Here is an 11,717-nt window from a genome sequence, read left to right as displayed (position 1 = left end):
GGGCTCGATCCCAGGACCCTGGGACCATGACCTGAGCCGAAGGCAGACGCTTAACGACTGAGCCACCCAGGCGCCCCTGGTTTGTAGAATTTTTTACAAAAAGAAGAAAGAAAGGAAGGAAGGAGGGAGGGAAGGAGGAAGAGAGGAAGGGAGAGAGAGGAAAAGAGAGAAAGAAGGGGAGGAAGAGGAAGGAAGAGACGGAAGGAGGGAGGAAAACGGGGAAGAGCAAGGACGAAAGTGGCTTTGTATTCCCTACCTTCCCCCTTCACGCGAATAGCAATCACCCATACATTCCTCAGATTCTATCTTGTTTCATCCTTGTCAGAACCTTCAGATCTATTTTTTTTTTTTTTTTTTTTTAAGCAAGGAAATGAACACACAGAGGTCGAATGACTTGCCCAGGATGATCCGGCAAACAAGCCAAGCAGTGGGGACCACAGCCAATCCCTCTAATGATCAAAGCCAAGAGGGCCTCTTGCCTGGGGTCCCTGCCTTCTCATGTTGCTGTTCACGTCCCCACAGGGGATGTTTAGAGATCTTTCTGCAGGCAAAGGCATGGACTTAATGATGCCCAGAGATCCTTGACCACATCACGGTTTACTTATGATTCTAAAAACGCATAGTGAGCCTCCCTGGAAACAGTCTCCTGTGCAGGAAGCTGGGATCGGGCTCCGTTTCTTGCCCTTGAGCAACTGTCATGCCCCAAAGTTGGGAAAGGGCAGAAAAGAAAAGTAACAGATGTTCGCTAATGGCCTGTCTTCCTAGGGAGATCTCACTGCTTGACAACCAGGGGCCCTCCCCCAGGCTGTGCGGACTCCACGTGAAGTCCGGTCATGGAGAGAGAGCTCTGAATGTAGGTGACTTCTTCCAGGAGTCTGTACCAGGGGCTCCCCATCCCCTAATCTTCTGGGCTCCAAACTCGGTTGGCGTCCACCCCCTTCAGTCCCTTATGGTAAGCAGGGGATGGAGGCTCTTTGAGGGGGTGGGATGGCTGGGAGGGGTCTTTGGGGTGGGTTTCTCTCTCTCTGATACTCCGATCATCTCCTGAAGGAAACCTGCTGCCATTTTGACTCTACAATAATTTAATGTGGTGAAGAGTTGCCGTAGCAACATGATTTCTGCATCAGGTTGACATAAATTCATGCTTGCCTGGTTTGAAAAGAAAAATTGGACATTCAATCTCCACCAGAGAATTTACACATAGGAACAGACAGTAGCTATGAATCCTAACCTTACTATTATTTTCTAACTTTTTTGGTATGGGTTTGAACATACACGCAAATAAAGGCAGGTCTAACTAAGCTTCACATGCCTGTTGCCAGCTTCAACAATAATCAACATATGGCTAATCATGCTTTGTTTCTATACTCCTTCCTTCTCCAGCCCCCACCCACTGTATTGTTTTTCCATAAATCCCAGCTACCACATAATTTCATCCACAAATATTTCAGTATGAATCTCTAAAAGATAAGGGTGCTATTTTTAACAAATGATTCTCACATGAATAATAAATAAAAGAACAAAGGAACATTTCAGGATATAAATTCTGCCTTTCTCCCAAACCTAATCATTTAAACTGTATCTATTGCCTTTCATTGATATCTCTACTTCAGACACCACTTATGTTTTGGCTTGAAATATAATAGAACTATGGGGGTGCCTGGGTGGCTCAGTCAGTTAAGCTGTGGACTCCTGATTTCAGCTCAGGTCATGATCTCGGGGTCCTGGGATTGAGCCCCCGCATGGGGATCCCCACTCAGTGGGGAGTCTGTTTCTCTGCCTCTCTCTCTCCCGCTGTCTCTCCCTGTGCGTGCTCGCACTCTCTCTCTCTCTCTATGTAAAATGAATAAATACATCTTTAAAAAATATATACATATAATAGAACGATGTAGCAGGCAAAGTTCCAAGTACTTTACATGAATTATCTCATTTAATCTTCACAACAACCCCGAGAGGTAGATGCTAATATTATCCCATTTTATAGATGAGGAAGTTGAAGCACAGTGAAGTTAGTAACTTGGCCAATATCAAACTCTTAGAACGTGTAAATGAGCAAATACGTTGTTGTTAGTTCCTAATCAGGGCTAATCTGACCATTGAAATGATTGTGTATCAAGCTTACAATTTGCAGTTTATCAAGCAGTGCCTGCCTTCCCGAGTTTTGCATTTTTGTACCTACTCCTAAGACTGGATTTTAAAACCTTCTTGAGCAGAAACAGATCACTATAAGCAGCATGCTAGGTGATTTAAGACTTACCCTCAAGACTTATCCACCTATCTTTATCCCCATGAGTGTATTTTATATACATTCTGTGAAATCCTGAGCCCTCTGTTTCAGTGGAAACTATCCAAGAGACAGTGCCATGAGGTATCCACCATGTTGGATGATGTTGTCCAACCACTCACTGGCTGTGTGACGGAGGGCAAGTAGCTGTCCTTCAGTTCCTGGTGTGAACTCTTGCCCCATCAAAACCTTGCCACATTGTATTGCAATTATCCCTGTATTGGTCTGTTTCCTTAGAGGCTCCTTGAGGCCAGAAGCCAATTGGCCATATGTTGGTTTGGCTGTTTGTTCATTTTCTGTATCTGAGCTTTGACACTAGTGGATAGTAAGTACTCAGTAAGTGAGTTTTTCTAGCTATTATAATTCTCTGAGTTCTTTTTATTTTTCTTTCAGATCAAGCAAATAACGATATCTCTGGCAGTGACTAAAAATCAGAATAAATAAAAGCAGCTCTGTCATTCAGAGAAGGTACAGATTTTTAAATCAAGGGGAAAGATGTTCTTGTTTGATTTTCTACTCTGTCTGCCCACACTGACATTATTCAATGTACCATTTTCCGGTGCCTTTATAGATGTAGTCTTTGGAGTTTATTGTGGGGAAAATTAACAGTATATTATCTGAAGTTTAACATTTAATAGTTTAATATTTAAGATTCTTAGGTTGAATTGTCATTACTAATAGTTATTCTAGGTTTGTAAGGGGTAAGCAAATATGCAGCACAAGAACTGAAAAGGTACAATGAAAAACATTAGTCGAATGTTCATGTATTTCCAAGTTATCCCAAAATATTTTCTTCACATTTAATAATACAGTAAGAAGATCATCCAAATTTTCTGAGACTGTTCTGGTTTTAAATATTTGCCATATTGTTCCCACATGTATTTTACAGATCAGATGCCAGATTTTGGTTTAGAAAATATAATTACTGTACACAATTAGCTATTAACAATATTAAGCTTGTGCATTGGCTTGACACTTGTCCTTCTTACACAAGCTTGTGCTTCTTTCTGTATTTTATTCCAGGTGACAACAAATACTGGAAGTGTCTCCTATGACGTGTGCTGGAATTAGACCGAAAATGAATTTTTTAAGAACACAACCATGTAGTTAATGCAGTTCAAGCTGTTTCCTGAGAAACAGAAATAATCCTAAGCAAACGCTATGTCAAAAAAATCAGGATTCTGGTAATGTGCTCTGCCCTTTTTGCTTAATATAAAAATACAGGAAACAATTTAACACTTAACATATATGTCACTCATCCCTATTTTCTGCATTTTTGTCAAGGAAGATTCTATAAATGGTATTTTTAATACTGGAAGGTGTGTGTGTTGGTGCAGCTCAAAATGAAGGGATCTGAAATTCTAGTTCCGCTGACTTCTTTGCTGCCATTAAGAAATTATTTAATTTAGTGGGGCTCACTTTAGCCTGTCAAAAATGGGATAATATAGGAGTGTTCCTCACGGGAAAAGGTGATGAAGCATCACTTAAGTAAATGATTAAGAATACAGACATGTGTCTATGCCATGATTTGCCATTCAACAAATATTTCATAAATATTTACTCTTTTGCCTAAGAAATAGCCATGGATGTGATTCCAGGTTTTGGGGCCCTTCACTTCCTACCCCCATACCCCTTGATTCACTCTGGTGTCCTTTCTTAACTCAAGGGGAGAAACCAGGCAACTGAAAAATACTGAGTGCACAAGAAGGTTTGGGAATGGCAGAAGTGATGGCCTCATGAGCAAACAGGAAGGGAAGCCCATCTGCTTCCCCCTCATAGGCCTGTAGGATGTATTGATGCCAAAAAGCAGGAGAACAAAATACAACACACTCCCTGGACCTCCTACACCCCCAAAGTGCTCTCCTGAGCTCTCCCCACGCTGGAGAGTTTCTAGCTCTCAATGTGGACCAGCAGCTTTCCCACAAGGCACACCTCCTAACAGCCTTTGGCCCCAGGCCTCTTCTCGGGTGGAAGGGATGTGGGCCAAAAGTAGCTTTCTGCTCAATTCAAAGTGACCGGTTGTCAGAAACAACATTTAAACTTACACTCCCTCTTGCCGTGGAGTGTTACTGTGCTAGTTTCCGAGCCCTCAGAGAAGTAGCGTTTACACTTGGGTTTAACTAAGCTCATGACGTTAGAGCACGTCATTGACACAGGGCTGGTCTCATGTTCCAGTGTGCAGTGTTCACCCTGCAGGCCTCTTTCAGAAACATTTGGAGAGCTGCGGAAAAACCGCAAGTCGGAAAGTGTTGCCTTCATCAGAGAGGAAAAATGCCTTTTGTTACTCCTGCCATTATAGGTGAGGAGAAGCGTAGAGGCAAGTCTCAATTTTACCTAAAACTTTATGTTGGTTTTTATTGATGCAAAATTACGGTTCTTGAAATAAGGGCCATTCCTTCTGGTATCATTTATTTTAAATGCAGGCATAATTCTCTGGACAATAGCATATTCTGGGATGGCTTGTTGGAAGAACTTGACGTTGAGAAGTAAAGTAACCCAAGAGAGACCAACTTACTCTAAAAAAACCTTGGCCCCAAAGAATTAAGTGAGTTATCAGAAATAGCTAAATGTATTGAGAGGGTTACGTTGCAGGTACTATGCTAAGGACATTACATAAATTACCTGTTGAATCTTCATAACAAGTAGGAAAAGTACTAGTGTGGTATCCAATTGGAGGTATGACCTTGCCAAGGTCAAGTAGCTAGCAAGAGGGAAAGCCTGGCAGGATTAAAATTCCCCCCGTCACCCTAATGCCCAGGCCGTGCCACACTATCTCTTGGAAGCTATGAATTAGTCTCTCCCTCAACACCCACTCCAATTAGGCCATTTGAGTCAGTGAGAATGATTTCTTTGTTCATAGTATTATGTTCATATTTTGGTTAATAGTGTGCCAAGAAGAATAAACAAAGGAATTGGCAGGAGTGAAATGTACTTGTTATAATCCATTTTCACGATTCTTAAAACTCCTTGAGAAATTTTATAATAGTTAAACATTTTAAGCTAAATAAGGAAACTAACTATAATTCTGTACATCCTCTATTTTAGGAATGGAATATGTGTTCGATTTAGTCCTCAAGTGACTTTCTACAAAGTGAATGCTATTTTCCCATTGAAAACTGTAAGTCTATTTTTCACAGGAAATTATCCCCACCTAAAAGGATTAAGATTATAGGAAGGATCATATAGAACACCCTAGAATATCTTGTAGCAGTCTTTTCGTGTTTCCAAGTCAGGTATCACCTCTCCACTCCATTCTCCTACTGTGACATGTTCTCTCTTCCTAGACCAGAGGGATTTCACCCAGGAGACTGGTTGACTTCTCAAATTCTTATTTTCCTTTGGATTGAACTTTAGTTGGACCTTGTAGAGCTGGGAATTGCATATGATGACAGTGACAGCCATTAGCCTGTCTTCTGCTCCAATCCCTTCTTTGGGTACACTGCCCCTCCTTCCTAAGGCCACAGGGATGCGCTCTCATCACCCTGCATATACGTGTTACTGCCCCTCCCACCACCCTCCCACCTTCAGAACCTTATAACCATCTGTAGACTGGACATCTCCATTTGCATGTCCCCTGAATACCTCAAGCTCTTGTGTCTGAGGTCAAATTAGACATCTTCCTCCCCAAACCTGCCCTCTCCAGGATTCCTTCTCAGTCAATGGCACCACCAACCATCCGGTCCCCCAAATGGAAACCTGGGATCTTCCTTCACTCTCTCCTCTCCCTTATTTCTCATAGCCAGTTGGTAGCCAGTCTTTGCCTCTTCTTCGTCTGGAACCAAATCTCTTCTCTCCATCCACAGTCCTTTCTCAGCTTGGCTCTCACGTTCCTCACCTGGATCAACGCCACAGTTTTTCCTCGACACCCACATTGGGCATCTTCTCTGGGAGATTTTTCTTGCTTATCTGCACCCCTCAGTGTGCTAGATGTCCCATCTGTTCACACAATATCTCCTGCATCTCTATCACAACACTTATCCTGGGAACCCTAATCTATATTTAATTTTGTATCTTGCCCAGTGCACGGTAAGCATCTTGAGGGTGGGGACGGTATCTTATTTATGAATAATAGCCAGCTCCAAACAGCGTCTGGCACTTGCTTGCTACTTGCTAATATCTGTTGGGTAAATGGAGGAGACTTTAGAGTTGGTCCAGTCTTCACTGTTCCTGGGGGAATCTTATCAGGATCTGTGTGTGATTACACAGCTTATCCACCCCGGGCTTGGATAGGCTGGCTAAGAGTTACATTTCCTTTTCGTTTGTAACTCTTTTGTGACAATGAACAAGAACACAGCAACATCAACAGCATTTAGCACAGTGTTATAGGCCAGAAATAAGTGCTTCTTAAATTAAAATGGACGGGACAAAAGGGGCACAAATTTAGGGATTGTTTTTAGGCTCCATGCGGTAACACATCTGTTTACTCCATTACTGAAAACCCAGCATATAATCTACCACCTGGCTACAGTAGCTAGTCGAAACTTAATAACAATAAAAACAATGATATTTATCATTTACGCAATGCTTCTTACATGCTTCCCATTCTGAGTGTTATGTATGTCTCATTTAATCTTCACAATAATTTTATAAAGTTAGGTATTATCCCCATTTTGCAGTTGAGGGCACAGAGTTAAGTGACATGCTTAAGGTCACCTGCAAGCCTGTGGTGGCACCAGATATGGTCCTGGCTAATTTCAGGGCCCACATTCAAGAGCCACACACGTGTGTGCCCTGAAGCAAGGCACACACGACTCTCAGGGTTTACTCAGCTGAGCCCTCAGCTGGTGAGTGACAACGGCTGAAATATGATGCGTAAGCACGTCGAAAAACACAGATTTTTGTTTCTGACATCCTTTTCCATAGGCACGGCGTATCTAAATTCAGGAAAATAATTAAAAAATGCACATGCTAAGTTCTTTAACCATTTTGTCTTTTCTCAGCTATAATTAAAGGTAGATTTCATTAGAAAGGCATTACTCCTCAAAAAATTCGTATTCTCGCCCTCAGAGTTATCTTTCTGGATGATATTTGTTCATATTATGTGGCTTGAGTAGGGATTAAGATTTTCTTAATAACGTGTGGAAAATATATTTAAATAATTACACAGATTTTTAAATTTTCTTTTGTTGTGGTAAAAGAATGAAAATCATCTGCTTGCTGCTACCCGCACTTTTTGAACAGTCTTCTACCCTCATTGGCTTGGTTTTTACTTGTGGACTGGGAAAGATAATGTGAATTGTGTTGGCACAAAATGGCCTGACCTTAAAAAGCTATGTTAGGGGCGCCTGGGTGGCTCAGTCGTTAAGCGTCTGCCTTCGGCTCAGGTCATGATCCCAGGGTCCTGGGATCGAGTCCCACGTCGGGCTCCCTGCTTGGCGGGAAGCCTGCTTCTCCCTCTCCCGCTCCCCCTGCTTGTGTTCCCTCTCTCACTGTGTCTCTATCTGTCAAATAAATAAATAAAATCTTTAAAAAAAAAAAAAAGCTATGTTAGCCAAAAATTTCTTCCGAGAGGCAGGGCCTGGAATTACTGACAGAAGTGTCCTCGGACATGATCAGCTTCAACTGAATGTGGTCAGAATTTCTCCACCCCACTGGGCAAGTTTGTGGGTTTCTTAAAAATAGTTGTGCATGAATGATGAATGACAAAGAGGAGAAACAGGACTTTAAATTTTGCATTTTCTCTCTGATGTCCGCTACTCTGTATTACTAACTGTGAAAATGTGATCCACTAAGCCTGCTAGCATGAAACACCACAGAAATGAGGGGAAATTAGATTCTATTAATTGAGTACTTTACTCACTGATTTAAAATGTACGTGTCTGTATCAAGTTCTAGGTTATAGAATCCACGTTCACAATGTTGTAAGACCTTTCTTTTTTCCTATTTGCTAACATCACTTAAAAATATGCCTTTGGGGGTTATATCATGTGTCAAATTCTCAAGGACCTAAGAAAACGTGGAACAATTTTTTTTACAATTAGGAGAATCAGCGATCTATGACAAAATTGCTGAAAAACAACTCCCCCAAGAGCTGTGCATGAATGAGTGCATTAATTATTGCTTTAATATTAAGAGCTTCAAAATGAAGAAAATGTCTTTAAAATTGCTAAGCCACCCCAGTAAGCTTCCCAGACTGACTCATCCCCCAATTTATGTGATTTCTTAAGGAGCATGCCTGGACTATACCCTCCACAGAGAAGAAGATGTTCTCGAGTAGGGAACAATCAGTAGCTTAAATTGTGTCCAAAAAAAGATTAGTGAGCTAAATGATCAACAACATATTAAAATAACATTAGGCTAAGAGCTCTTTAACATGCTTCGGAACTGAAAATTTTAAAATATTAAGTTAGAGATGAAAGGCTGTGGGAAACTTTTTAGTAAACTGTGTACATATGTGGGAGAAGCTACACAAATACACCTGCATTATTTGTGAGACAATATTTCCAATATAAGACTTGATGTTTTTACTATGCAAAGGTGGATTGTAATAGGTGTATGCAATTGTTGAAATGCATAAAACCATAATGTGAGGTCTCTGCTTTCACTATAGGTAAATTGTACCTCAATTTGAACAAATCTTCAAACTTTCAAGGTCACCAGAAACAAGTCTGAGAAACCGTCACTGCCTAAGGAGACATGAGGACTAAATGTAAAGTGTTATCTTGGATGGGATCTAAGAACAGAAAGAGGAAAATTTTAAAAATGAATAAAATCCAAATGAAATACGGCATTTAGTTAATAATAATATATCAGTATTGGCTCATTAGTTGTGACAAATGTACCACACTAACGTGAGATGTTAACAATAGGAGAAACTGGGGGCTGAGTATAGGAAAACTCTGCCACTTTTCCTTAAGCCTAAAACTGTTCTAAAATTTTAAAAGCTTATTTTAAAAAATAGAAACACGCAGGATAAGGGGGTGGGGAATGGATAATATGGCAGTTACCCAAGACAGTACTGGACGTCAAGAAAAGGAAAAAGAAAACGTGGGTATACATTATGTATTTCAAGCAATAAGTGTAAACAAGCCACAAAGAGCAAGTGTTTTATCTACTGGAAATTAGCATGGACTAGATTACCCTTCTATCAGATCGACTTTCCCCTGATAAAACTGAAGGTTGTCATCATCACCACATTGTTTTTAAAGCTGGGCTCACGTTCAAAAGGGCTAAACACACACATACACGGCAGTGGAGTGAATGAACCGTAGAGCTTTTATTTCGGAGGCAGCAGATTGCTCATGGTGAATTACCTAGTGCCACTGTTCCCCCCTGTTTCACTCCGCCATCCGTGAGTGACACACGTTCTTTATATGGATAAATAGAAAAAATCATTTCGTGCCTGACAAAAACGTTTCCTTCTCAGGTGCGAGTGTGTGCATAGAGAGAGATGTGTAAAGAAAACTCGCTTCCAATGCCTACTCGATCTCTTTGTTAAATATGCCTTTATGCTATAATCCATAATCATCATAATTAAGTCCTGTCGATCCCCCTTTTCATAAACAGGGAGGCTTCCTCGTCGTTTATTGGTGTCAGTGCTCACCAGCCCTCGGAGAGGCTCGGAGGGGCCTTGCACAACCGTGGAGCAATGTCTGGTGCCGCCACCTCTGGGCCTGGGTGCCAGAGGCAGGGTACCCACAGGATGGAGCAGGATCCTTGGGGGCGCGCAGCTTCATCGGGAACACGCCGTGCGACGACAAATTCCTCTTCCTTCAGTTAACAGTTCTGGGGCAGAGGCTGGTGGAGAGGCCCCGAGCCCACGTAGACCGAGATGAAGATGAGGAAGACCAGGAGTAAGAAGAGGATGGCTGCCGCGGCGGCCACAGCGAAGAGCTCCATTCGCAGCGCAGCATCCCGCCGCCGGGACTCGCCGGCTGCCTCGAGGCGCCGCGTTGCCATGGGAACCGCGGCGGCATCCCCGCCCAACCCCGCGTTTATGACGCGAGAACCGACCCGCTCCGCAGCCGCCCCCACGCCAGGGACGCGGGCGGGGGGGGGAGCGGGGGGACGCGCGTCCCCCCGCCCCCAGCACCGGTGCGGGAAAGCAGGAATCAGACAACGGCGTATACACGTGGCAAACCCTCGGTGAGCGGTGCCGGGGGGCCGGGAGCAGCCCGCTGGGAGCGCCGAGGTCGGGTGCGCTGCCCCGGGTGGAGGCCGGAACCGGGCCGGCCCGCGCGGCACCCCCCCGCCCCGGCCGGGGACGCGACGCGGGGCGCTGAGAGCGCCTCCCGCCGGTCCCCGCCTTCGCCGACGCCCTCGGACCCAGCTGGGACCCTCGCACACAGAAAGTTGGAGGTCCGTCGTGCGCGCTTTTGCAGAACCTCCCCGAAGCGAGGGCCCTGCATTTAACCCCGCGCCCCTGCCCTGCAGGCTCTCAGAGGGGAGGTAGGGAGCATAAACGGCATCTACCCCGAGTCCTAATTATTGGAACATTTCCTAACACGCCGTCTGTCCCGGGAGCTCGAAACATATTGCAGGAAGGCAATATTTGGGTAATTAATAAAGAGAAAATAACAGGGCTTCCGAAACGCTAGCCGCCCTGGGCCGGGCAGGCGGCCCTGCGAGGTGCTCGGCCCCGCTCAGCCGCCTTCGGGGCGCACGCACCGCGGCGGGGGCCGCAGGGCTCACCGGCATCCGGGCCTTTCACCGCTCATGTAATTAGCAGAAACGCAAAAGGCGGACGATTCCCATTTTACCCACTAAACTTTCGCCTCCCGGGTCACTGGTGAAGCCCCAGGCTCGGAGACACCGGGGCTCCGCTCCTGGGCCCGAAAAGTCCTCCCCCAGGGAGCGGAGTCCTGTTGCTCCCAGCTATAAATATTAATAAGATGAGAGGCTCGGCATAATTATCTCCTTTTAATTGCAACTCAACCAAAAGTCCAGCCCGCTGCCACTCAGCACCCCCCCACCACCCAAATCGGGATTGCCGGGTTTCGATGTCAAGAGATTCCCTTGGCTCCAAGCAGTTCTTTGTATCTGCCGCCCAACATGGAAACCATATGCTGCGCCTCTCCGTGAGTTAAAGTCACACTCCGAGAGATTCGAGCTGACGCCCTTTGGCTTTTCATCGGTAGCCTTTAGCCCCTGGCCGTCTCGTGTCCCCTAGGTCTTTCCCCGCCCCCGGGGGACCCCGCCTCTATTCCTTCCAGACCCCCTGTTACTAAAGCAATCATCTGAGGAGCTCGGCATAGAGGGGTGGCCCCTGGAGGGGGGTGGGATTCACCCCGTCTTTGATCCGAAGGCACCTGTGGCAGCCCGGCGGGGGGTGAGGCCTGCGGGTCGCAGAAGGCTTCTTCCCCGCCGCGCCCGGGAAAGCAGCCCTAGAGGCTCCACTGCGGCCGGGGCTCTCCGGTCCGCAGGTCTGGTCTAGCCGGTGCCCCTCCATGTTGGGGTCCCTCTGCCCCACCACTCCGCCAGCCTGCTACTTCCC

At 45.0% G+C, this 11,717-nt stretch overlaps 1 pseudogene; it reads left to right on the top strand.

Moving 5' to 3' along the window:
• Positions 1 to 9,674: 9,674 nt before the first annotated feature.
• Positions 9,675 to 11,451, top strand: LOC148163664 (uncharacterized; annotated as a pseudogene).
• Positions 11,452 to 11,717: the final 266 nt, after the last annotated feature.

The sequence above is a fragment of the Eumetopias jubatus genome, unplaced genomic scaffold (assembly GCF_037043125.1).
Source record: "Eumetopias jubatus isolate StellerSeaLion01/CBP00866 unplaced genomic scaffold, mEumJub1_p1.0 scaffold_8, whole genome shotgun sequence".
NCBI classification, from domain to species: Eukaryota; Metazoa; Chordata; class Mammalia; order Carnivora; family Otariidae; genus Eumetopias; species Eumetopias jubatus.
This window is presented reverse-complemented; position numbering and strand designations above follow the sequence as displayed.